This window comes from Melanotaenia boesemani, chromosome 15, assembly GCF_017639745.1.
Source record: "Melanotaenia boesemani isolate fMelBoe1 chromosome 15, fMelBoe1.pri, whole genome shotgun sequence".
NCBI lineage: Eukaryota > Metazoa > Chordata > Actinopteri > Atheriniformes > Melanotaeniidae > Melanotaenia > Melanotaenia boesemani.
This window is the reverse complement of record NC_055696.1, coordinates 20,727,002-20,751,033: the sequence shown is the minus strand read 5'-3', so window position 1 is coordinate 20,751,033 and position 24,032 is coordinate 20,727,002. Positions and strand designations below refer to the sequence as shown.

At 39.2% G+C, this 24,032-nt stretch overlaps 1 protein-coding gene across 3 annotated transcripts in view; it reads left to right on the top strand.

Moving 5' to 3' along the window:
• The window catches only part of sgcd (sarcoglycan, delta (dystrophin-associated glycoprotein)), a 409,702-nt gene that overhangs the window by 189,647 nt on the left and 196,023 nt on the right, over positions 1–24,032 (top strand). Inside the window, exon 1 of one of the 3 annotated variants that reach the window (XM_042008373.1) lies at positions 20,445–20,489. The exons of the other annotated variants lie outside the window; for them this stretch is intronic. The gene's annotated coding sequence lies outside the window, so the exon portion shown is untranslated. Of the gene's footprint in view, positions 1–20,444; positions 20,490–24,032 lie in introns of those variants that run through there. 3 annotated transcript variants of the gene reach the window in all.

Genomic DNA, 24,032 nt, shown 5'->3' with positions numbered 1-24,032 from the left:
CTATTTTGAAAATCAAATTAATCTAACAGTCTCCAACCTTATGGCAAACAATTTAGTCTATAACTGGTGAAAACAAAATTAAACATACCAACAGTTTACAAATAACCATAAATGGTACTCTTCTCACCAATCATGATAAAATTGCCAGTACTTTTAATGAGTATTTTATTGCATCTGTACAATAATTATCCTCCAATTTTACTGTTCCCCTATTTCTCCCATTAGTATCAGCTGCATCTCAACAATTCTCTTATTCTGAAATCTCACAAATGATTTAAATAATATTTTTGTGTTCTTTAAATGTTTCCCATGTCTGTGATGTAAATAACTTAAACATGACTTTTCTGAAAACTCATGCCAGTACTCTTATACCACTTTTTCACCATTTAGTTAATTTGTGTATTAGGCAATCAGTGTTTCCTGCTATGTGGAAAACAGCCCAGATCACCCCCATTTTTAAGTCTTATGATCCCACAAATGTTTCCAACTACCACCCAATTGCAATTCTCCCAACTGTCTCTAAGTTACTTGAAAAAACATTATCTGTTATAGAGTCTTGCTACTGGTTCAAAGATTTCGTATGTTGTAAGTGACCAAACAGCCAGACAATACAACAGAGTAGACATAAAATAACCTGCTTAGTGACTGCCAACATGGCTTTTGACCCTCACGGTCGACCGTGTCGGCTTTGCTTCTTTTTACAGAGCAGATACGTGCGTCTCTAAACAAAGGTCATGTTACCGGAGTTATATACATAGATTTTCGAAAAGCTTTCGATACAGTTAATCTTCAAATTTTGTTACATAAACTTCTTTCTTTTCATTTGTCCTCCTCTGCAATAAACATGTTTACATCATATTTAAGTGACAGATCTCAGACTGTAAAAATTGGCTCAGTAACATCACAGCCACTAGGGTGTTCTATGGGTGTTCGACAGGGCAGCATTTTAGGTCCTTTACTGTTCCTTTTGTACATTAATGATCTTCCTCATGTGCTTAGTTTTTCCAGTTCTCTGTTATACGCTGATGATACTGTTATTTTTCTGTCTGGCCCAAACACTGGCACCATTAATCACAAACTTAACACAGATATGCAGCATTTGCATGACTGGCTACAAGATAATCATTTAACACTTAATGTTAAGAAAACAGAATGCATGTACTTTTACTCATCTAGGAGACAGTTATCCATATCCAATCCCATCACCTTCTCCAACCACAAGCTCACAGTTGTTTCCACTTACAAGTATTTGGGAGTCTCTTTTGACTCACATCTCACTTACTGTGAGCATGTCCAAACTCTAACCAGAAAGTTAAATCAAAAGTTATATGTTTATAGTAAAATTAGACCACATTTGTGTCACTCTGTCTCTAAAGCATATCTTCATGCAATCATTATGTCTACTCTGTTGTATTGTCTGCCTGTTTGGCCACTTACAACAAATGAAATCCTTGAACCGGTAGCAAGACTCTATAACAGAGCTCACAAGATCCATAATAGGCTTCCAGGCTGGACTCACCATTGCTCTGCACTATCGTTGTCTAATGCTTTGACATTTCAGAACTATACAATAAGCCATGGGATTAAATTGTATCATCAAATCTTGAATGGACACATCTCAGCAGTACTTACTGCGTTGGTACCAAAGCTCAGCTCAAGGTCCGAACGCTCGACTAGATCTGTTACAAATGGACTTTTGCCTTTACCGGCCTTTAGGAACTGCTATGGTCAGAGAGCTTTCTTTTATGTGCTCACTAAAGCCTGGAATGAGATCCCACAGCACATCAGAACTATAACATCCCAAAGACTATTTAAAAGAATATTTGCTCGCCATTTAATGGACGGGTACGGCTGTGACCACTGAGGTGGCTCCATTGCCTCCGCCAAAGCTGCTTCTCTTGATTTGTGTTTGTATGATTGTACTGTCTTGTCTTGGAATTTGTGATGTGTGTCTGGTTTGGATGTTGCTGAAAACCTGTTCTTAAACTGAGTCAGGCCCGATTGTTTTAATCTTTTCCTGTTTAATAAATAAAAAAAAAAAAAAAAAAAAGAGATAAGAGATAAGAGGTGAGGCTCAGTGTTTGCAGGAAGTTAAATTGACATACTGTGGTTTCTATTGTATACTGATGTAGGCCGATAGACATTTGAATTATTCACATGTGCCTCTAAACTTTGCAGAAAGAAACAAACACTGCATGATTTACAAACATCCAGGGGCATACACACAGCATCTTAAAAAATATGTTCTGATTTTAGAGTGCAGATGGTAAAACTAATTTATCACTTTTGGCTAACTCTAGTGGATTTTTCTTGTTTTGTTTTTTTACTTTTTTACAGAATTAAGTAAGCTTTGTACTTCAGCAAATAAAAAAAAACAATATGGTACATTACGTTTGGTCTTTAGTTTAAGTAAAATGGAAAACTTTGCAGAAGAGACTGAAAATGGTATTTATCCAAAGTCCATTTGTATTTAGAGGGGTTTTTCCACAAGGTGCATCATATTATATAGTGTGGTGTTTCCTTCGCAAATGAAGACAACAAAACTAAATTCAAGCTACTTAAAAATCATCTAAAAAATGAATAAATGCAAACTCTGGCACCTCTTTCTTTGGTAGGATAAAGTTGATCGATCTGAACTAGAATATGAAGAAAAAGGTTGAAGGCCAGAAGGATTCATGATCTGAGGCTACAGCATCATCAGTAAAATGTGAGCAGGCAGAAGGATAGACCTGCCTGGCTTCCACTAACAGTGGGTCACTACTGTTTATTGATCATGTGACAGAAACAGCTGAGTGAATTCTGAAGTCGACAGGAACTGTCTGCTCAGATTCAGCCAAATGGAGCGAAGGTGGTCATTGACTCCTTACGCAGCAGAAAAAGCAACTCACTAATTGTTTGTGATGGAAATAACCTGTAATTCAGTTTGAAGAATGGGACTTTGTTGTCATGAGAGTCTAAATGGGGTCCATAAGGTGTTGGTGGCTTGCTAGAATGCATCCAGCCCGAAAAATACTGTTCCACTAACCCAAACCAGACAGTTTTGTTTTCTGGTCCTAACCAGGTAATATTATTGCCGAACTTAACTATGGTACTGCTTTGGACGAATTAAGCCCTATGTGTCATAATCAAAAGCAGGAACAAATGACATCTTCAGTCATATATTTGAGGACTTGTTGACAGAGGGGTAGTAACCCAAAACATTATGACATTTAAACCCAGGAGGTTTAAAAAGTAAATAATTGGTTCTGTTATAGTCAAAACAACCAACTGATTGCAGTCCAGTCAAGCTAGATTTAATTTGCAGATTGATCTGATTGAAAGAAGACTGAAACAAGATAGCAATCGTAAAATAATCACAAGGGAGGCTATCCCTTCATTAGGTGTGTTTCCATTACCTCAAGAATTGTGCAAAACCTAAATAACGCAATAAAAAATCATTAATGGAAACACCTATATTTTGAAAGAACTCTCAAATGCCATTAAAACATTTTTATGTTCTCATGAGGTGGTTTTTCAGTTGTGTCGATATAGAAGTATATCACAAAAGTGTAATGGAAACACATTTTTGTGCATTTACACGTCCCCGGACGTGACGTAGAGGGTCATGTGACCGCTTCATTTCGAATAAAGATGGCGCGGTATGCGCAGGAAACGGAAATCTTTTTACAACAATTAAAGAGAAACTATAACTGCCATCCTTGAAAGCAAACAACAGCAAAATGCAGAGCTTTACAAAAAATTTGAAATCTCCTTCCTCCTCAAATTGGAGTTGCAGGACAAGATTTTATGAAAATAATGGCTAATACGCAAAACACCATTCAATGGAAACACCTGCAAATCGCATTTGTACTTTGTTGAAATTTTAGAAATACCGCTTTTATTTTGGAAAATACCGTAATGGAAACGCAGCTACTGATGATATGTGTAGATATCAGATTTTTTTTTTTTTTTTTTTATCCGACCCAGGCCACAGATACATATCTAATCTGTGTTAAAGCGAGGTCATGCCACATTTTTCTGCACTGGGGGAAGGGGATCGCAGCAATAAATATTATTTTATTCATCAGTTGGGCATAATTTGTTGGTTCCGACTGTGCTAGTACTTCTGAATTGATACACAAACATGTAAATTATCCATATTTTACAGTCATTTAACAGATGCTTTTCTCCAAAGCGACATACATCTTAAAGTGGTTAAGGGACAGCATTAAGGGTCTTGCCTAAGGCCCCATTTGAAAGGTGTTAATATTTGTCCTTTGTGGGATCCAAACTCAGGTCTCCTGCATGGGAAACAGATGCTCTGCCAACTGAGCTATCCAGCTGCCACATTTAGTAGAAACATTGTGCTTTCCTCTGTGCATGCATGTCAGTTCAAGGCCACGTACTGTTCACACTTAAGTGTGATGAAGGTTGCATTGAAATATAATGTGGAAAATGGCGCAAAAAAATCAGATTTTGGGAAAAAAAATCTAATTTGAGTATTGAGGCCTGTAGTTTGAACTCAGCCTAAGAAGATGGATGATTTTGAGGTTTTTATTTGATTATTTGTTTGATCATATTTTGTGAAGTCTTTCACAAAATTTCTTGTTTGAAAATTGAAAATGTCAAAATGTGAAGTATCTTAATGATTTCAGATTAATAAAAATAAGAGGGAATATCCACCAGCAGGAGATCAGGATCTATTCCTCCATTACCCCTTAACAATTATTAAGACACAGGATCTGTGTTCTCTTCTCAGTATTAACGCCAGATTACACTTCTGCTGTTGAACTGAGAAACAGCTGCTGAATTATTGAACAAATCAATGTCCCAGACTATGTATTTATATGATTTTAGTAATGAGGCCACTAGAGATCATGCTGTCAGCCATACAGAGAGAAATAGGTCTTCATAAACATTATTTTTAAATCAGATCTATACTGAACCTGAGGTCAGACACAACTCAACTGACTTTAGTATTTTTTACTTCAATCAACTCCCCTAGGATCTGCCTTGACTGTATTGCTTGTAATATTAATACAAGTTCCAGTAGTTTTTGCACAAATTTTAGTGTAGCAATACACACAAGAGTTGAATACTGTTTAAGGGTCAGAAGTTCAGGAATAACATAGCTGCAGTACATTTGTATCAAGGAATCCAATAAGTGGTGTAGTAGTTATTAAATCCTCAAATCAGGATTTTTTCCTGGGTGTTTTTCACTTTACTTGCAAAGATTAAACAATCTATGACCATCTGGTTGTGTGTTTCTAACAGACTTGCTTAATTTTGGTTCTGTTTCAAAGCTACAACAATGACAATGGGACAAAATAGCAGCTGTACCAAGTCAAACTGGAGTTGCAGGGTGGACCAGAAGTTGGCAGTTAGGGCAAATTCTCACGCCAACAGCAGAAGGTATTATTACTGTTCTCAGGAACATTTTTGGTGGTAATTAGTAACACAGAAGGTAGCTTTTGTTTTCAGTTTATTTTGCAGTTTAAAGTCATATAATGTAATTATTAGAGACATTGAACGTAAATGGAAAACAGGGAAGAAGAAAAAAACTCATTTTTCTATATCCTGTGCATTTCCCACACCTCTCCACTCTAAAGTTTCAGGCACTTGCTCTGAAGTAAACATTTCAGAACATTTATTTGCTGCTAACAAATAATATTATGGGCAAAATTGAAGTTACCCACCTAGATAAGGTGAGCTGCCTACAGGAGATCAAACTGTTTCCTACTCATGGTGACCTCTGTGATAGTCTTACATCAGAAACATCCACTGGATATCCATCTGCAGCCAAAACACTTGAGTTTTGTCCTGTAACTGATGTATGCTAATAGCTACAAGTCCATGTTTACATGTGATAACCGTCAGCAATAGTGGCTCTTTTCAGTGACTGGTTCTGGTTGCAGTTGGTGTATCTGACTGGTTGAAGACCACCGATGGCTTTAACTGAGATATTCTTTGTCCACTTACCTGCTAAGTATTTTCTATGTCTTTGCCTCTTTCTAAAGGGTTCTGCAGGGGATTTCTCTGACAGTTCTGCTTTAAACCATCTGGCATGTCAGGTTAGCTTTCCCATTAAAAAAAAGATTGGAAGTGATGAGAGTTGACGTCAACAAACTGCCCTAAACCTCTCGAGATCTTCCTTACACCACTACAGCTGAGCAGAGTGCTTTGACCTGCTTCTTTCTACAGTCCTATAGACATTTAGCTTCAGACTATTCACAAGTGTAAAAGAAAAAAAATAAATAAATAAAAAAAAGGAGTAGGCTGATGAGTGCAGGGAGGCAGGTTTAATGACTATCAACAACCTTGTGGGAGAAAGATCTCAGGGCTTTATCGACAAATCAAGGCCACAGCAGCTTCAGTATGTCTGTGACAGAGACCCAAAGAGCAGCAAAAAGCAGGGTAGGGCAGGTGAAACAAGGCCTAAAAGTGCTCTGCCATCAGAAGATGATTTTGTGTTGAAGGATGAAAGGCCCATGAGTGGTGGCAGAAACAACAAGTAAAAATAGCAAGCCGTGCAGCCTTTTACCTCATCGTGGCATCTTCAACCACACTTTCCTCAATTGTCATGGTGAGCTTTAAAGTTTCCACAATGGTGAGCCTCTGAGGAGATTAAAGTTTACAGCTGAAGGAACAGGCGAAAAGAAAAACTAGGGTTCTTGGAAAATTAGGCCAGCCAGAAATCGATCTGAGAGTGACACTAAAGAACACCTGTAAAATCAATGTCTGCTTTTAGCACACTGTGTCCTTAGATGTGATGACAGACTCTGCTGTCTTAACTAACTGTTCTTTGTGCAGTATTAAGTAAAATAGACCAGCGAATCTATTTTAACCATGTTTCACAACCATTTTTTTTTCTTTCTGTGTGTATTTTATTTGTTCAAGTGCACAAGCCATTATAATTTATTTATTTATTAAAGTAGGGGAGTATAGATTAATAAACACTTTGTGTAAATTCATTCATTCATTATCTTTACAGCTTAGTCCATTATGTCACAGGTAATCTGCAGTCTATCTCAGAACTCAACAGGTGAGAGGCAGGGTACACCCTGGATAGGTCACCAGTTCATCACAGGGTCAACACAGATAGGGACAAACAACCATTCACACACACTCACTCACCCCTAGGGAGAATTTTTTAGAGTGACCTATTAACCTAACATGCATGTCTTTGAAAAGTGGGAAGAAGCCAGAGAATTTGAAGAGAACCCACGCTTACACGGGAAGAACATGCAAACTCCACACAGAAAGGCCACTGCCCCCCAGGTTCGAACCTCCCCCTAGCCGAGGCTCGAACCAGCGACCGTCTTGCTGCGGTGGTAACCACCACAACACTGTGCAGCCTACTTTGTGTAAATGTATCATATATTAGCCATTGGCTAGTTTCCATCTGCTGTTCCTGGGCAGGTTGATGTAATAATATTCTTAAAAACTACATAAAATAGCACAATGGATTTTAGATCCCTGTTATTGCACATTCACTATTTGGTAAGTGTCTCTGTATCTACTTTGTAGTTTTAGCTTTTGAATCAACTCAATCCAAACACTCATTATCCATCTTGTCTGTCCCATTAAGCTCAAATGTCTGCTCTCCACAGCTGACTATCCTTTCAGAGCTCTTCCTTTTACTGTCGATCACTTAAACAGAGCTGCAATACTTTCACCACTTCACTCCCTTCTGCAAGATACAACCACCAAGAGAGAAAATACATATTTATATGTGGCACACTGCAGTCTACAGTTGTGTTCATTTGACTTTCTACAGTTTTGCCTGGTCATCCATAAAAGACAGTTTCATCCTGGATCATTTTCCACTGTGGTTCATTTATCGGAGCCCATGTTGCTCTAATGGCAGCCTCCATCCCACTCAGTAAATCTCTTATTTAAACTGTGATTTAAATGTTAAATACCAAAGCCGGTGTCTTGGCTCCGCTGTGTGAGAACCGTGGAGTGTAATCTTTTCTAAGTATTTTGGGGAATGTTCACGCTTAACTGTTGCTACAGAAGTCAAATGCGTTGATGATGTGCAGGATTAGGCTTGGCAGAGCAGAGAGGTTTAGGGATGTGAAGGGCTGAAGGTGAGCTTTTACAGCTGGAGAGGGCTTTTAGAGAGTTCCCACCCCAATCATAAAAATATTGTTTTTGTATGACAAGGTGATTGTCTATAAATGAGCTGACATCATATGATTAGACATAACCTCCCATACTGTGCTGTCTGACCCCGCACAACATGGGACGTTATGGATTATTTCTATATGTCAGCACCATGGATCAGTATTTTTACCATTATGTCATGGGTGGAGATGGGTGTTGAAAATCTGTCCTAAGTTGGTACCAGCTCCAGACAGGTCAGTGCTGAAGTAGTGATAATCTCCTAGACAAACGGTGCCTCCATCTATATTTATGTAAAGTAAACTTATGTGAACAGGATGATAAAGCTTCTAGGTCAGAAAGCTCTGTCTGACTTATGAGTGTTTAATATTCTGTTCTTCACTTGTGGCCAGACTCTCCTCAATGTGGACTAACTCAAATAAATATTATCTACTGGTGGAAATTTTCATCAGATGTTCCTCTGTGTCAGGAGTTAACCTGTGCAGGACAACAGACCAGCAGCAGACTAAAGAAGTTTCCATGAACACTGGTTCTGTCCAAGTTTACCGACAATTTGATGTGAGGGTAACGCTCATTTTCTTAAACAAGGTCTTTGCTTTTTCATTCAGGACACAATTTCGTGTGGTTTTCAGCACTTCTAATTTATCTTCTTAAATAATTGCATTGATGATGCAAATCCCTTAGTGACCATAATGTTTGCCAAAGTTAAACAGGGCTGGTCTACTGCAAGATGAGGGGTCGCAAAGACATAGTTTTCTTTCATTTAAGTGGTAAAAAAAAAAAAAAAAACTACCAAAGATAACAATTTGAAACAAGGTGCTTCTCAAACAGTGAAAAACTTGGCAGCATGAAGCAGCATATCTTTCAAACACTTACAAAAACTGGACAAGTGGAGAACGAAAGAAGTGTAAAGACTAAAAGGACCTAACAAACTACAGCAGATTAACAGGATCATAAAGTGATGTCCTGAAGAAATAGAAACAAATCCAGCAAAGACCTGGACCAGGACCTGAGAGATGCACCTGTACCAACTTTTTTTTTAGCTGAAACCTCATCAGAAACAGTCTCCATGGAATGGTAGCTGTCAGGAAGCCATTCCTATGAAGGGAAACTGGGAGAAAAGACTGATGTATGACACATGACACAAGAACTGGACTGTGAAGATCTTTGTTCAGTCTTCAAAAGAATAGTTTTTGTAAATTATCCAAAAATCGACCAAACATTTAGTCAGCAGTTTGTTTCCTTTGTTCAGCTGTAAGCTATTTGACTGCATGATGCTTAAAAACCTCCACTTTTGTTAGCCTATACTTGTTTATCTCCATGCTCGATCCATCATGTGCAAAGACACACACACACATGCTTGGCTCAGTCACATGAAAACGTACAACTCAGCACAGCTGGATGGCTGCCAGCACTGACACGTTGTTCAGTCTGCATCTACCCAGCGGTGCAACGCATGGAAGTGTCCTACATTCAGTCACAACAGTCCCAACAACACTGATCAAACAGCAGATACAGAGCTTAACCACACATACATACACAGAATGCTCTTCTTATCAGTAGCCGGCAGCACAGGTCTGTACTGTGTTAAGTTGATTTGATAAGATGCTATATTCAGTGCCACTTTATTTCACTCCAGTCGACGTTGGTTCAGTCTGATTCAGTTTGATTCACTTCACTCCGACTTTAGTTTAGTGAATGATTTTTTTTATTTATTTATTTTTGCAAAAAAAAAAAAAAAAAAAAAAACAGCTGCAAAATGTCAGTAGTCTGTGTTTGACCGTAGCAACCTGATCTCGACAGGGGAGGCATTTCCATGTGTGCATTAGCTCCCTTAAATCAGATTTAGACATAAAATGCATGTTGATGATACATGCGACTCTGTAACATGTAAAGACAGCAGAGAAAGAACATATATAACATTAATAATACATTCAACATATAAGCACTTGATAAAAGCTTTAAATTGAGTTTTTACTGAAGATCCCAGACTAGGTGGAGGTTCTGACCAAAATAACTGTCATTTCTGCAGATTACTACAATTACAGTGTCCACTCTTCCATGCCACTAACTCAAAGAATTAAGCCAAATTTAGATCATAATTGCAAATAATTTGCAACTGTCTGGATTTCTGCTTCCATGATGCTCCAGATGTTTAGTATTGGTGAAAGGTCTGGACTGCAGGCAGGCCAGTTCAGCAGCCAGACTCTTCTCCTGTGAAGTTGTAATGGACGCAGGATGTGGTACAGCATTCTCTTGCTGAAATCTGCAAGGCCTTCTGGAAGGGAACAGATGTTGCTCTAAAACAGGGGCCCTCGAGATCTACTATCCCACTAATTTTTGATGCATCCCTTCTCCAACACACCTGATTCAAGTGAATGGCTCGTTACCAGGCCACTGTAGAGCTAAATGGTATGTGAATGAGGCAATTTAGTCATTTGATTCAGGTGTTTTGGAGAAGGGATGCATCTAAAATTTGCAGGATAATGATCTTGAGAACCGGACTTGCATTAAAATCTCCATATATTTTACAGTATTAATGAAGCTTCACAGACGTGAAAGCTGCCCACACCATAGGAACTAATACAACCCCATACCATCAGAGATGCAGGCTTTTCACCTGACCACTGATAACTGATGATCTTCAAAGTCTTTGTAATTTTACTTTAAGGAACATTTTCCTGAAATTGCAGTTTCCAGACAGTTTGTCTCAGATTGCCCTTCTGTCCATCTTTACATCTGGGAGACTCTGCCTCTCTGAAATGCTCTTTTTATACCCAGTCGTGTTACTGATCTGTTTCCTATTAACCTAATTAGTTATCAGATGATCCTCCAGTTGTTTTTATTTGTGCCAATTACTTTTTCAGCCTTTTATCGCTTTTTACAGATGAGTTGCTGCCATCTAATTCAATCTGAGCCAAGATTTTCTATAAAATGGTAAAATTTCTCAGTTTTATCATCTGATATATTGTTTATGTTCTACTTATTCTGGTTTACTCAATGATCTCAGCTGCACATTGCCAACTCCTCCTGCTCCCCCAGGTCATCCTCCTCCATCCACCTCACTGTGCGCCTCAGCACCATGAGGAGGAGAGCATTCAGCCGCTCCTCAACTGTGTAATTCCCAACATTAACTCTCTCTCTTTGTTTAAATTCCGACTTAAACTCACCCGTTTAAGACAGCTTACGCGCTTTAATTTCACTGTCCCATGTTTATTTATCTTTCTCTTTCATTGTACAGTGTCCATGAGTGACCTGAAAGACACTTATAGACACAATCTATTATCATTATTGTTATTATTGTTATTATTGTTATTATTATTATTATTATTAATATTATTATTATTGGGAATGGGTTTATGAGATTTGCAAGTAATTTAGCAGTGTCCTTACTTCTTTTGAATGGGAATTATATTGAACCAAATGTTAAAATGGTCTCTGTTCTCACTGATTAACTTTAATTTTCTTGTATTGTAAGCCCACTTGCTAAAAGGTGAGAATATCCCCAGATTTTGTGGAGCAGTTGGTACTCAACTTTTCGCCCAGCTGTCCTTCTACAGGAAACCGATGAGAAGCAACATCTTTCTCTGTAAGCCATTCAATAAGCCGTTTGTAGAACAAGGATTTCCATTTGCATTTGGAGAGAGAAGATCCTGAGATTGTGGATTACTTCCTGGGCTTTGCTTTTGAAAGACACAATTAAGAAAAAGGAGTTTTTGGAGCTTTACGGGGCAAATGGAAATCAAAGTTGTGTGTGTGAATGTGTGTGCATTTGTACAATCTGGTTAATGTTCCTCGTGAATGGATGTGCACATGACCATGCAGAGGTGCACGTGAGCCTTTACGTTTTTCAACAGCACCTCAGTAATTTATCTTGATTTATACAAAAAGTGCCAGTTAATAGCTAAAAGGACCTTTTTTGGGGGATGAATGAAACATTAATCATTTTTTTAGCTCTCAACTCCTGTTTTTCAAACAGCAAACCAAGGGCACATGAAATATCTCTTGTTTTCCAAATAACAGAATTTTGGAACAGTTTAAAGTCACGACTGAAACAAAGTGTAAATAAAATGAGTCATGGCCTGAAATTTAGAAAAAGCAAGAAAAAAAATACTGAACAAAAGCTTTTCAAACCTGGTAATTATTGTTCAATGTGCACAGGTTGTTGGGAGTGACAGCTAACGCTAAATCATGTTGTTACTTCCTGAGGTGCATACATTTGTGTTTATTGAGACTATTGGCATTTCCTTCTTCATGCAGAGCTTCTATTTTTCCTTTCTGTTAGTGTTTCTTCATATCTGAATGGCAGCTACCACATCACGCCAGAGTGCTTGATTGTGTTGTGTATTTAAATATGGCCACGTCTTGTTTCTGTAAGCACTGATGAGACAGTTAAACAACTTGCTATGATTTGCTATGAATGAATAGATTGCATGTTTGAAACGGAGCATATGACCATGAATCTGTAAGGACAAATCGCAGCATAATGTCACTATTATGTCTTAAAGGATGCGCTGGATCTAAGTTCACTTTACCACCTTACACAGTTGGTATGTTATGGACGAAGAAGACCGATTAACTTTTGTGAGCTTGAGCAATATATTTCAGGTAAGAGATTAGTAAGAAGTAAGACTGGTAAGAGGTTATATAGATGTCTGTCTTGCTTTAAACGTTTTACATTCATTATGACAGCGCCAACTTGAGACTTTCATCGTTAAACACCCCTTTCAAATAACATTATGAAAGAGAGATTTCCAGCTTTGCTTCAGTGCTATATATGCGTTCACAGATCTTCTTTTGAGTTAGAGAACAATCTAAACCGTGTATCTTTATTATTTATTTTACTTTGGCTTGTTCCCTCTTTGAAGCAATCACAGCATTCATTAGCATTTCAATTCTTAGAATTTCTTACCTCTTTCTTAATAATCTTCTCTGTAACTTGTATCTAATGCAGTTTATATAATTCCCATGAAATGTAGTATTCCCATCCATCCATCCATCCATCCATCCATCAATCACTTGGTACTAGGTTGAGGGGTTAATAGTCTGAGCAGGGATCCCAAACCAGCTCTTCACAGGGGGGATTCTTAGATGTTCCCAGGCCATCTAAGAAAAGTCTTCAGTGAATCCTGAATCTGCCCTGGGGCTTCCTTGCAGAAGACATCCCCCCTTTGAGTTGTCTGGATGGCCTCCTAAACAGTGGCCTGAACCACATCAAATGGCTCCTTTCAGTGTGGATAATTTATAACTTTGAAGGATGCTCATTCCCACTACTTGGATATAAAATCTCATTGTGTTGGTTGGTATCTTCACCTCACATTCGGGTGTGATGGTTAGTAGATCAGCTGGTTAACAGACAGCTTTGCCTTTTGAGTCAGCTAACCTTTAACCACAATAGACCAATTTCTGCTCAAATCCACCCATCAGTTTTCTGTTTTTCTATTACAACTTATGAACAAGATTCTGGTTTCTGCTTTCTGAAGCAACAACTCTGTCCCAACCCAGGGTGGGTAATTTGCCCTTTTTTCAAGATATGGAGACAAATATATTTAATGTTATAGATCCAAGATCATAATTTCAAGATCCAGTTCAGATGTATACTGAATGCAACATGTGGATGGGATGCAGCCACAGGGTCTCTCTGCAGAACTTGAAGGTAGGCATCAAAGGAAATGTAAATATGTTCTCTGCAGAACCATTTATCACCAGAACAAGGTAGAAGAAGCTTACTAATCCAACTACTCCAGCTTGAGATTTAAAGGGCTTGGACTGCAACTCCAATGTTTACCTAAAGAAAAAATTTTAAAATGTTGCCACACATAGGGGAAGGGTACGCGACATAAAATAAGTGTTCAGGCAGCAGGCGGGAGTCCACATCCAGTAAGTCCATCATTTCTTTGTTTTACTATTAACACAGTGCAGAGCAGTTCAAGACTCACTTGTTTAATAGGTCAGACCATGTCTCCCTATGACCTACTTCATTGATCCCACCCACATTGTGTGCTCTGGAAATCGATAAATGAAGCAGTAAAATTGAGATATAAGAAAACTGAGAAGAAAAATCTGTTTAGCTTTTGCAAACAGCTCTTTACTGTTGGTGTATGTGTGGTCCTGCATGCCTTGGCGGAATCTGTAGAAAATGTGATAAAACACAACATTTTGGGAGAAAGTATCTACACTGTCAAAGTAGCAGCAGAGAGATTTTTCACACTCTTGTGTATGTTGTTATACTCGCTGTCATAGCTTTCAGGGTTTTGTTGATTTGCTTCAGGGAAACAAATGCCTTTGAGTTGCATCCCCTCACACTTCTCTGCTAATACACCCATTGAATATATCTACACAGCAGAAAGATAAAGATGTCTGTGCTTGAGTCGGATTCTAATTTCTTGATTTATCTTCTTTTAAAACCTTTTGTTCATGACTCAGACAAAGTGTGACCGTGATCATTGTCACTTCATGTGAAGGTTCTTCAAAGTCACGATTCATTCAAATTCCTTACATCCTGGTTGATGTAGCTGACACTTTTGCTCTTGGATCCTGAAGTTCCTCCATTGTCTCTGTAAGCTTTCTTGTTCCCGGCTGCCCTTGATGATTAAAACTTTATATGCGTTGTTCTGCTGCTCTATGAAAGCTTCCTCTGCTATTTGTGTTCTTAAGCTTCGATAAAGACATGTAACCCTTATTGACACTGTCACGGTGATTAAGGAGAGCAGAGTAATATTATATTCTCGCCTTTAAAGTGTATATTGTCTATAAGACAGCTTCTGTTTCTTTGGTTTGATCAGATGACAGGCAGCTTTTGCTTCTTTCTGATGGCACAGTGATGCCATAGTGATCACATAAGAGCCCACAGGAAAATCTGTATCATGGTGAGTTATTAGCTGCTTGTCTAACAAGTTGTACAACAGCAATGCAGCCAGCAGCGGTATCCCACTTTTCACAGCTTAATTACTTTGCCTCGAGCCCAAATTGTAAAATTTAGAAATATACAAACATGTAGCTTCACATGTTATCCTTCTTAATTATCAATGAACTTGCGTTTACAATAATGATGGATGATGTGACTCTATGTAATAGAGTAATGTAACTATAACACCTACCCTGCAGCACTTTAGTTTCATAGGTTTATCGCATCATTTGGGTTCAACGGTACATTTAATGAATGTTAATGAAATGTGTTGAGAGATTCTCTTTTGGCCTAGTCTGGCTACGTTCAGTGTCAGGGACTCTTTTCCCACCTTATCCCCACCTTTTCAACCTGTTGTCCTCTGGCCAGCGCTACAGGTCTCACAAAACGTGGATAAACAGACTCAGAGACGGCTTTTTCCCTAGAGCAGTGCCTAAGTCCAGTCCTCGATAATATCCTTCAACTTTTAGATGCATGTCTTCTCCAACACAACTGAATCACGTGGCTGAAATCCTTCATCTGCATGTCATTCAGCTCTGCAGATGCCTGGTAACGAGCCAATCATTTGATTCAGGTGAGTTGACGAAGGGATACACTTTTGACTTTGAATTTTCAGGTAAAATGCCAAGATAAATCCAGTGTATGCAACCATTCCTGTTGGACATTAAGCGTCAAAGTAGTCCAACACTTCTCTGAAACTTTGAGATTGAGTCAGGGAGTGTGAGTGTTAATGGAGACATTTCAGCAGAAGGATATTTTAATTTTCTGCAACTTTGGCATCAATGAGTTTTTGTTTACATGCTAGACAAGATAAGTTGAAGCATTATTTCAGGGTCTTGGGGTTGCAGTGGCCATGCTTGGAGTGTTTCTGTGTTAAGAAATGCTCACCTGTTACAAAGGGGCCAAATAGTGCTTTTAGGGAGAATGTTCAGGTTTTGGCTTCACTCTGGAGTCTCAGAATCTTTATGCTTAATGACAAACCGGCTTGTGTTCATACCAGTTAAACCAGAACCAAAGCGAGAGGGCTTTACTCTGCAGAAGTAAACGTAAACAGTTGGTGTTTAAGTCGTCCGGCTCCATTATAACCCACAGTTTCCCAAATAGATAATATTTTACATTTGAAAAATTAAGATGTTAGGATGGCAGCACAAGCTTACATCCATCTACATTCTAAATCTCAGCTGTAATTTAAATAGGTTACCAGACAACACAACAAGGCATCAACATTCAGGTTTTATGCAAAATTAATTGTTCCAGTGTTTGATTGACCAAAGTTAGGCTATCTGAATTTTATCTTCAAATGGTGGTAAGCAGTCAACCTACCATCTTCATCTGTGGAAAACCCAAGTGGGTGAGTCTGCTTCTTATTTGGTTGTAGCTGAATTCTGCACCAATGTTTCATAGTCTACTTGTCAATAACCCACCACACTAGCCAACAGTTGGAAAGACAGACAGGTATTAAATTTGTAATGCACCAATTGTTTGAATAGTGAAGGACAAGCATACTGGTCTGGTATTCAAGTGAACAAAACCTTTCCCCACTTTATTTTTTTTTAATTCCAGTCAAGAAGTAAATTTTCATGTTCTAAAATAACTTTTCTTTTTTTTTTTTTTTTTTGCTTGAATGGCCCGGCTGGTTCTAAATTTGGGTTCAGGACCCATGCCAGTGTGAAAAGGCTCACATTGTACCAAGAAAATATTCCCCACACATAACGCCACCACCAGCAGCCTAATCTGTTGACACAAGGCAGGATGGATCCATGTTTGTTTCCACCTAATTCTGAGTCTAGCATCTGAATATGGAGCTGAAATGGAGACTCATCAGACCAGCAACGTTTCTCCATCTTCTATTGTCCAGTGTTGGTTAGTCTGTGTGAATTGTAGCCTCAGTTTCCTGTTCTTAGCCGACAGGAGGCTCCTGGTGTGGTCTTCTGCTGTAGCCCATCTGCTTCAAGTTTGGATGTGTGTTTTTTAATCTTACTTCTGTCATAGTAGTAAAGCTACTAGTACATGTGTATAGTTTGCATTATACAATTAACACTAAAGCCCTTATCACAAATAGGATTACATGTGGTTTTTCATCTTCACTCATACCAATTGAAGCCAGCTCTGCTCTATTTTAACCTTGAATTTCACATAGGAAAATGCCACGATGCCGTCAGCTGCGACAAGTTATAGCTATAACAAGAGCTCCACCCACAACATTATAAAGAAAAGTTCTTTTACTTTGTCATCTCAGATTTTCTGCGGTGGAGATAATTTATTTCTTCCTTGGATCTTCCAACATTGCTGAAATTATTGCACATTTCACTAATTTATATGTGTGTCATTTCTCTATTACCTGGTAGTTTTTCTATGCTACTGCCAGCACTAACAACTGGAGACTTTCCTTCTTTTGTTTTCTTCAAGGCAACACCAGACACTACAGTGACACTTTTTCTACCTATCGATACAAAGTTGTATTACACTAAAAAACAAAACGGATTTGAGTTGCACATTTCAGCTGCAGATTTCCTGATATTTCATGAAAAAGTTCCAAAAGATTTAAGACACCACTTCTTCGCAATCTTGAAAACCATACCAAAGTGAGCACATTACAAAAGACACAACCTGGGCAAATAAACTACAACTTGCTTGTTATACGTTGCTTCACTCATTTCTACATTAAATTTACACCCTTACAAAATCATGTTCTAAAAAGTACTGTAAATTATAAGTATGTAAATGGGTATAAAAAGCTTCATAAACTAATATTAAGCTGTGTTCCTATGAGAGGAAAGTGGGGGGAGAAAAACCCCAAGACTGGAGGCTACTTAAATTTCATTTGTTAATTTTATAGCAAGAAATTGGTCAGTTTGGCATATATTAGTTAAGCTTAAATCTTCAACTTAGGTTGCAATTAGACTTTTTCCCCATAGTTTAATTATGATTTAAAACAGATCTTGGCTATTTGTAATCTGCTATAACACTTCTTGATTTCCCTCACACCTTTGCTTTCACGTATTTTGATGGCACCTTGACCTTAATTATATACTTTTCTAAAGGTACCGTTATGCTGCAGCATGCAAAAGCTGAGAAACCACACTTCACAATTTTATGTTGTATCACACTCCAGCAGCTGCACATCAACGCTCTGGCTGCTTTGAATGAACACCTTGGCTGATTCAGCAAAGAAACTCAGGAGGATATCGGCACAATAAAAAAAAGCAAGAGATGGTAATAGCAAGAGATGAGACAAGATTCACCTTCAGTTTGACTTTTACTGGTTGTAGAGGGCTCAGAGAAGAGATGGGATGCAAGACCAACAATGATTAATTCGATTTTTTTTTTGTTGCATGGAGTCATTTTACAATAAAGTCATCACAAGGCACGGTACACATTCAAGCTAATTCATTGTGATCCAGTTAAATCCACATTAGTCCAGTTTATGATGCAAAAACAAGCAAATTCTTAAAAATAATAGCCAGTGTTAGGAAACCAACAAATTGCATGAAATCTTGATTTTGATTCAATTCCCCATCCTAGCATGGCTCAGTGGGTCGAGTGGTCGTCTTCTAGCCTGAGGGCTTGCTGGTTCGATCCTAAGCCTGTCGAGCTCATGTCAAGGTGTCCCTGAGCAAGACACCGAATCCCAAATTGCTCCTGATGAGTCATGGTCAGCACCTTGCATGGCAGCTTTTGCCATCAGTATATGAATGTGTGTGTGAATGGGTGAATGTGATGTTTATTGTAAAGCATTTTGTGTATCCTTCCAGGTACAGTAAAGCACTATATAAATACAGACCATTTACCATCCTAAGCATGCAAGGGGAGGCAGGCGAAAACTCCCTTTTACCAGGAAGGAAAAACCTCTGGCAGAACCCGGCTCAGGGAGGGCGGCCATCTGCCTGGACCACTTGGGGGTGGGGTGGATAGGAAAGCAGGATCAATAAGCACCACAACTTTTAGCCAGAGAGACCTGCTGAAAGAATAAAGAGAAATACAAATTAGTGACACTAATACTGTCATAAATATACACATGGAAAATAAATTGCAAGAAACAAAAATAGAAGGAAGTGCTCAGTGCATCATGGGAAGGTTTTAAGTATCATTTTAAGAGTGTCTGCCTCCAAAACCCAGACTGGGAGCTGGCGTCATAAGAGCGGGGCCTGATAGCCTTTGTTAAGAGGTGCCACACTGTGAAAATCTGTCAAAGTTCAGTAGTGGGGCTCAAATCAAAAAGACATATCACAAACGTATCACAACAAAAACTAGATACGAACTCACAGGGAAAAAAAGGAAACTGATCTCTTAGTGTATAAACCCACTGGACAACTCAGTGACTGTGTCAGCATGCAGAGCATGAGGAATGAGGAGTGATCAGTGATGAGGAGTGGAGAGTGAGATCATACAAATGCAACCACGCCTCTACGGAGGCCAGAGACCCGTGCCATCAGCAGCAACCCCAGAGCATGAACCCAAGCTACCCCACATTGAAGACGACCCTGGTCCCACCCCAGCCAGAGCCCCCCCCGCAGTCTTGGGCACAGGCTGGCAAGATCGATAGCCGCCATCCCCACCAGGGACCGGCCACCCAGGGCAGCCCGAGCAAAGGGTCCAGAGCCCCAGGCGACGCCCCCCCCCCCCCCCCCCCCCCCCTGCCCCCCCCCCCCCCAGAATACCTGGTTTTACCTGTGAGTGTGAGGTAAGAAATACCTGGTTATTCCAATACAGGGTCACGGGGGAGCTGGGGCCTATCCCAGCAGCTATTAGAGAGGCAGGGTACAACCTGTCTTAAAACTGTAGAATTTTTTGTTTGTGCTGTAAAACGTACAAATATCAGGGCTCTTGGAGTCATTTAAACAAAGTGTTAAAACTGCAGGGCATGGAGAAGAAGCCATGTTGGATCAAGTGATGATGTTTGCAAGGAGCAACAACAATAGATTAATAAATTGTAGCCTTGGATGCCTTTCTGTCTTAGAAAGTGTTTTAATATATATCACCGTATGTTTAGGAAGGTAAGCATCCCATTATGATGGAGCATTTGTGCCAGGGCTGATCGCTAAAGAGCCCAGCCCAATTTAAACTCTGGCTGTGGCTCAAGCTGTTGAACAGATTGTCCACTAAAGGTGGCAGTTCAATACCTTGCCCATACACAATGCCAAAGTGTCCTTCGGCCTTTGGTTTGCAGATCTGTGTGGGTGTGTGTGTCTCTCCAAACACAACGTAAAAGGTTTTATCAAGTCTTACTAAACCGCAAGAAGCTAAACAAGGGCAAACCATATGTGTTTCAGATAAGTGTAAACATGAGGTTTTCTAATTACCTTTTTTCTTTTGGATCAGCCTTGGTCAGGACTGATGCAGTGCATGCTGTTTGGACACTTGTGGAAACCACCATACTGACTGCCTTGCAGCCAGGTTGTCAGCGTTTCATTACAACAGCTCCTCCAGATCAACACACCTTTAAAACCTAATAAGTACAGGAATGTAGGGGAAGCATGTGAGTACAGCCTGGGGAAGACATTTTCTGCTTACAGGTTTTGTTGTGGTTGCTGAGTATTTTATCTTAAACTGGCAGTTTGTCACTGTATTTTCTTTTTCTACATGTATGGGAGACTTTTTATTGCATACCCATTATTTCTTACTCTGCGCTTCCACTTGAAGAGCCAAGAACACCATCTGTCATCTAGCAGTGACAGTCACACCCCACAAAGATGGTCTCCTTCTTTCTGACTCAGTGAATCCATGGCAGCCGTGCCAAGCAGTGCTAAACACTGTACCATTTTTCATGCCTTTTTCTGTCCCATTCTCCTCCAGCCGAGTGTTAGCTCATCAGAGCAGGCCTGTTTGCTGCCTGCCAAAGCCATCATCTACATCACCGCGCTCCAGCGGAAACACAATCATTGCCTTCTTTGGAAAACTAAATGCCAGGTTATAATATGAGCAATATGTTCAAACGCTGAGGGTGGATTGGCCAGGGGAGACAGTGTGAAGGCAAGCATTAGTGAATGATGCATATCAAGACAGGCTGATGATAGAAATATGAGCTAATAAGTTAAAGCAACCTGAACTGATCCTTCTACTCATGTGGATGCATCAAACAAGCTGTGTAAAAAAAAAAAAATCCAGCTTGAAGTGACAAATACAGGCAAACATTCAAGCCTGACCAACTTTAAAAATAGATCATCTACAGCTTTGCAGATTGCTGTTTTTAAACCTTGATACCTTCAGTACTTGGCCAGCTCTGTAGAGATTAATTGATTGCTGAAGAGGTTCATCTCTTTATTCATTTTCCTCTGCTTATCCAAGATTCAGCTGTGTCTGCAAAATATTGAGAAGGGAAACCCGGACATTCCTTTCCTCTGCAACGCTCCAGCTCCTCCCAGGGAATCCCAAAGCAGAGTGTACTCGATCCCTCGATGTACTCAATGATTGTAAAATAAAGCAATAGCTTACAATTTAGGTTACATGAAAAAGAACTATGCCACAACGAAGGAAGGAGGATGTGAAGCAGGCACCTGGAGCGGCATGGTGAAGAGTTGGGTAAGGGAGACTCAAGGTTGGGGTGCTGTTGCTGTTCTTCCAGGTTGAGCCCTAGTGTGTCTATATGCTGGTATGTCTTTTTGTAACACACTGACCCCTACATTGATCCTTATATGTCCATTAGTGTGTAATTTAAAAATGTCAGAAGTGCTGCAAAGTGTGTTTGTAGATCATACTTACAGGATGTTTGCACAAGTGAGTCATTAATCTAGAAACCTTTTAACTTTTCCTGCAATGGCACTTTTTCAGACTTGCAAGCAGCCATTACTTTATGTATTTTGTGGTAAACACTAGAACTTATTTGAGTTCTTCTTGATTCAATTAAATCAACACAAATATCTTGGCTGTTACTTGTTAAGTGCTCCATTTCATCAGGTGTCGTTTGGCAACACTTTAGTCTCCCAGCATGGGTATTTGATAACATTAAATTAGATCTATAAATAAATAAATAAATAAAAATAAGATCTCCAATTATAAAGCTTGGGGCATTGGAAGCAGGAAACTGTAGATCAAGTGTGAAAGTTTTGACTGCATCAACCGTTAGGCCATTATTCAGGTGACTTTGATTCAACTTTAAATCTGTTCTGTACATGTTGCTGTGGCTGACAGAAAAAAAAAAAAAAAACATGTGTCATATGATGTATAGAGCTACACTTGGGATTTAATGTCCTGTCTGTGGGTTGCATCCACACAAGCTGTCAGTCAGTTCTTTTTGTTCTCTTAGATACCACTATGTGACATCCCAGAGGTGAACTTTTTGTATCAGACTCAGTAATTCTGTCACACTGGGTGACCATAAGGACAAGCTGTTAAGGGCGATTGTCTGTCAGGGCACAAGGCTCTGCTCACTGAGACACAGAGATGCCACCATCCTTGTTAGCATCACTGTCACCTGTAGCTGATAATGTAATTATCTGGAAGCAAATGCTGCCCTGTCCCTTACACACACTCTCACATTTAATCAGCATCCTTTTCCCAGATTTCTACTTTTTGGCCACCTTTCTGACAAATGACCTCCTACCTCTTCTGTAGTTTCATCTCCATCGAAAAAGAGCTAACCAGATGGCTGGAGGCTGGCAGTGGCACAGTGATCATTAACCTGCTGCGCTCCTTTCTATGTGTACCTTGTCTCTCTTAATTCGAATCTCTCTTCTTGAGGCCAGAATGTCAAAATGTCCCCAAACTTTTAGATCCTCAGAGAAAACCAGGAGCAAGAAGCTGTGTTTACAGGTTAGTCGCCTCATAAGGACTGTATGTTGGAGTTAATATGTCAGTAACTTATATGAAGCCTCTATGTCATAATGAAGATTAATTATGTTAGAGTTTAACAAAGTTCAGGCTTATCTGTTTAGAAATGGAGAAAATGCCAAGTCTAAAGTTCTAAGCCTACAAATGTTTTGTGACATGAGTGTGACCAGATTTTCAATATAACATTTACTGTGGTTTTAGAATTAGAAAATAGAAAACATGAGTACTTAAAGGCCATGTGTGACATTATATAAGCGCTCACTGCTACAATTTTAAAGTTTCTTCTACTTTTCTCTTACCTGACATTTTCATAATTTTCTATATAAGTTTTTCTTACTCTAGAAGTATTATATACCATCAACTAATTTAATTTAATTAAGAGCAATTAAAACTGAAAGAAAAGGAGGAATTAATTAATGAAAATAAGGAAAAGAACAGAGGGAACATATTTTCTAAGTGACGACTCTGTTTCTTAGTTTCTCGGTGCCAGGGAATGACAATAGGTTGGTGTTTGTTACCTGCATTGTCTTTTTGTCAGAAGAAAAAAAGACAAATACCTAGAATTTTTAAATTTAATTTCAACCTAAAATCTTATGCCCTTGTTCCTACTCAACCCAAATGGTTATATTGTGTTATTCACCACAATCTTTAAAGCCTCAAAACTGAACTCTGGCAGATTTTTGCACGTTGGCGTCCATTTATTCGTGACACAGAAGATGGATACACAGACAGACGGATAGTTTCGTCCATCTCCTGTGTCGGTTGCACGTAATTTTGGTCCATTTTCACTGAGCTTAGCTATCTGTGGCTTGATGCAGAAGACGGAGCAATACCACCTGAAATCGGAGGGGCAGTGTTGAGCAGAATAGCTGACATGCAACTAGCAAAAGAAACAAACATGAGAAGAAGAGGATCAAGAAGGAAAAACAGTAAAAGAAGACGAGGACAGAAATTGCACAAGCTTTTGAATAAAGATTATATGCGAGTGTTAAGGGCGTGTTGGGCAGTTGGAAACAACTTTATAGCGACGCGTTACCGCTGCCTAACATTGTATGAAACTAACTTCGGCTCATGGGAATGGACTCTAAACCTACCACTGCCCTCCGGTGGAGGAACTGACGTAACCATGGCAAAAAACATGCATGGAAGTTTGAGGACGCCGACTTATGATACTGTTTGAAATGGACATTCCTAATTACGTATGTAAGGGAGAAGAAAATGGCCTTAATGAAGATTACTGTAGCATCCATCT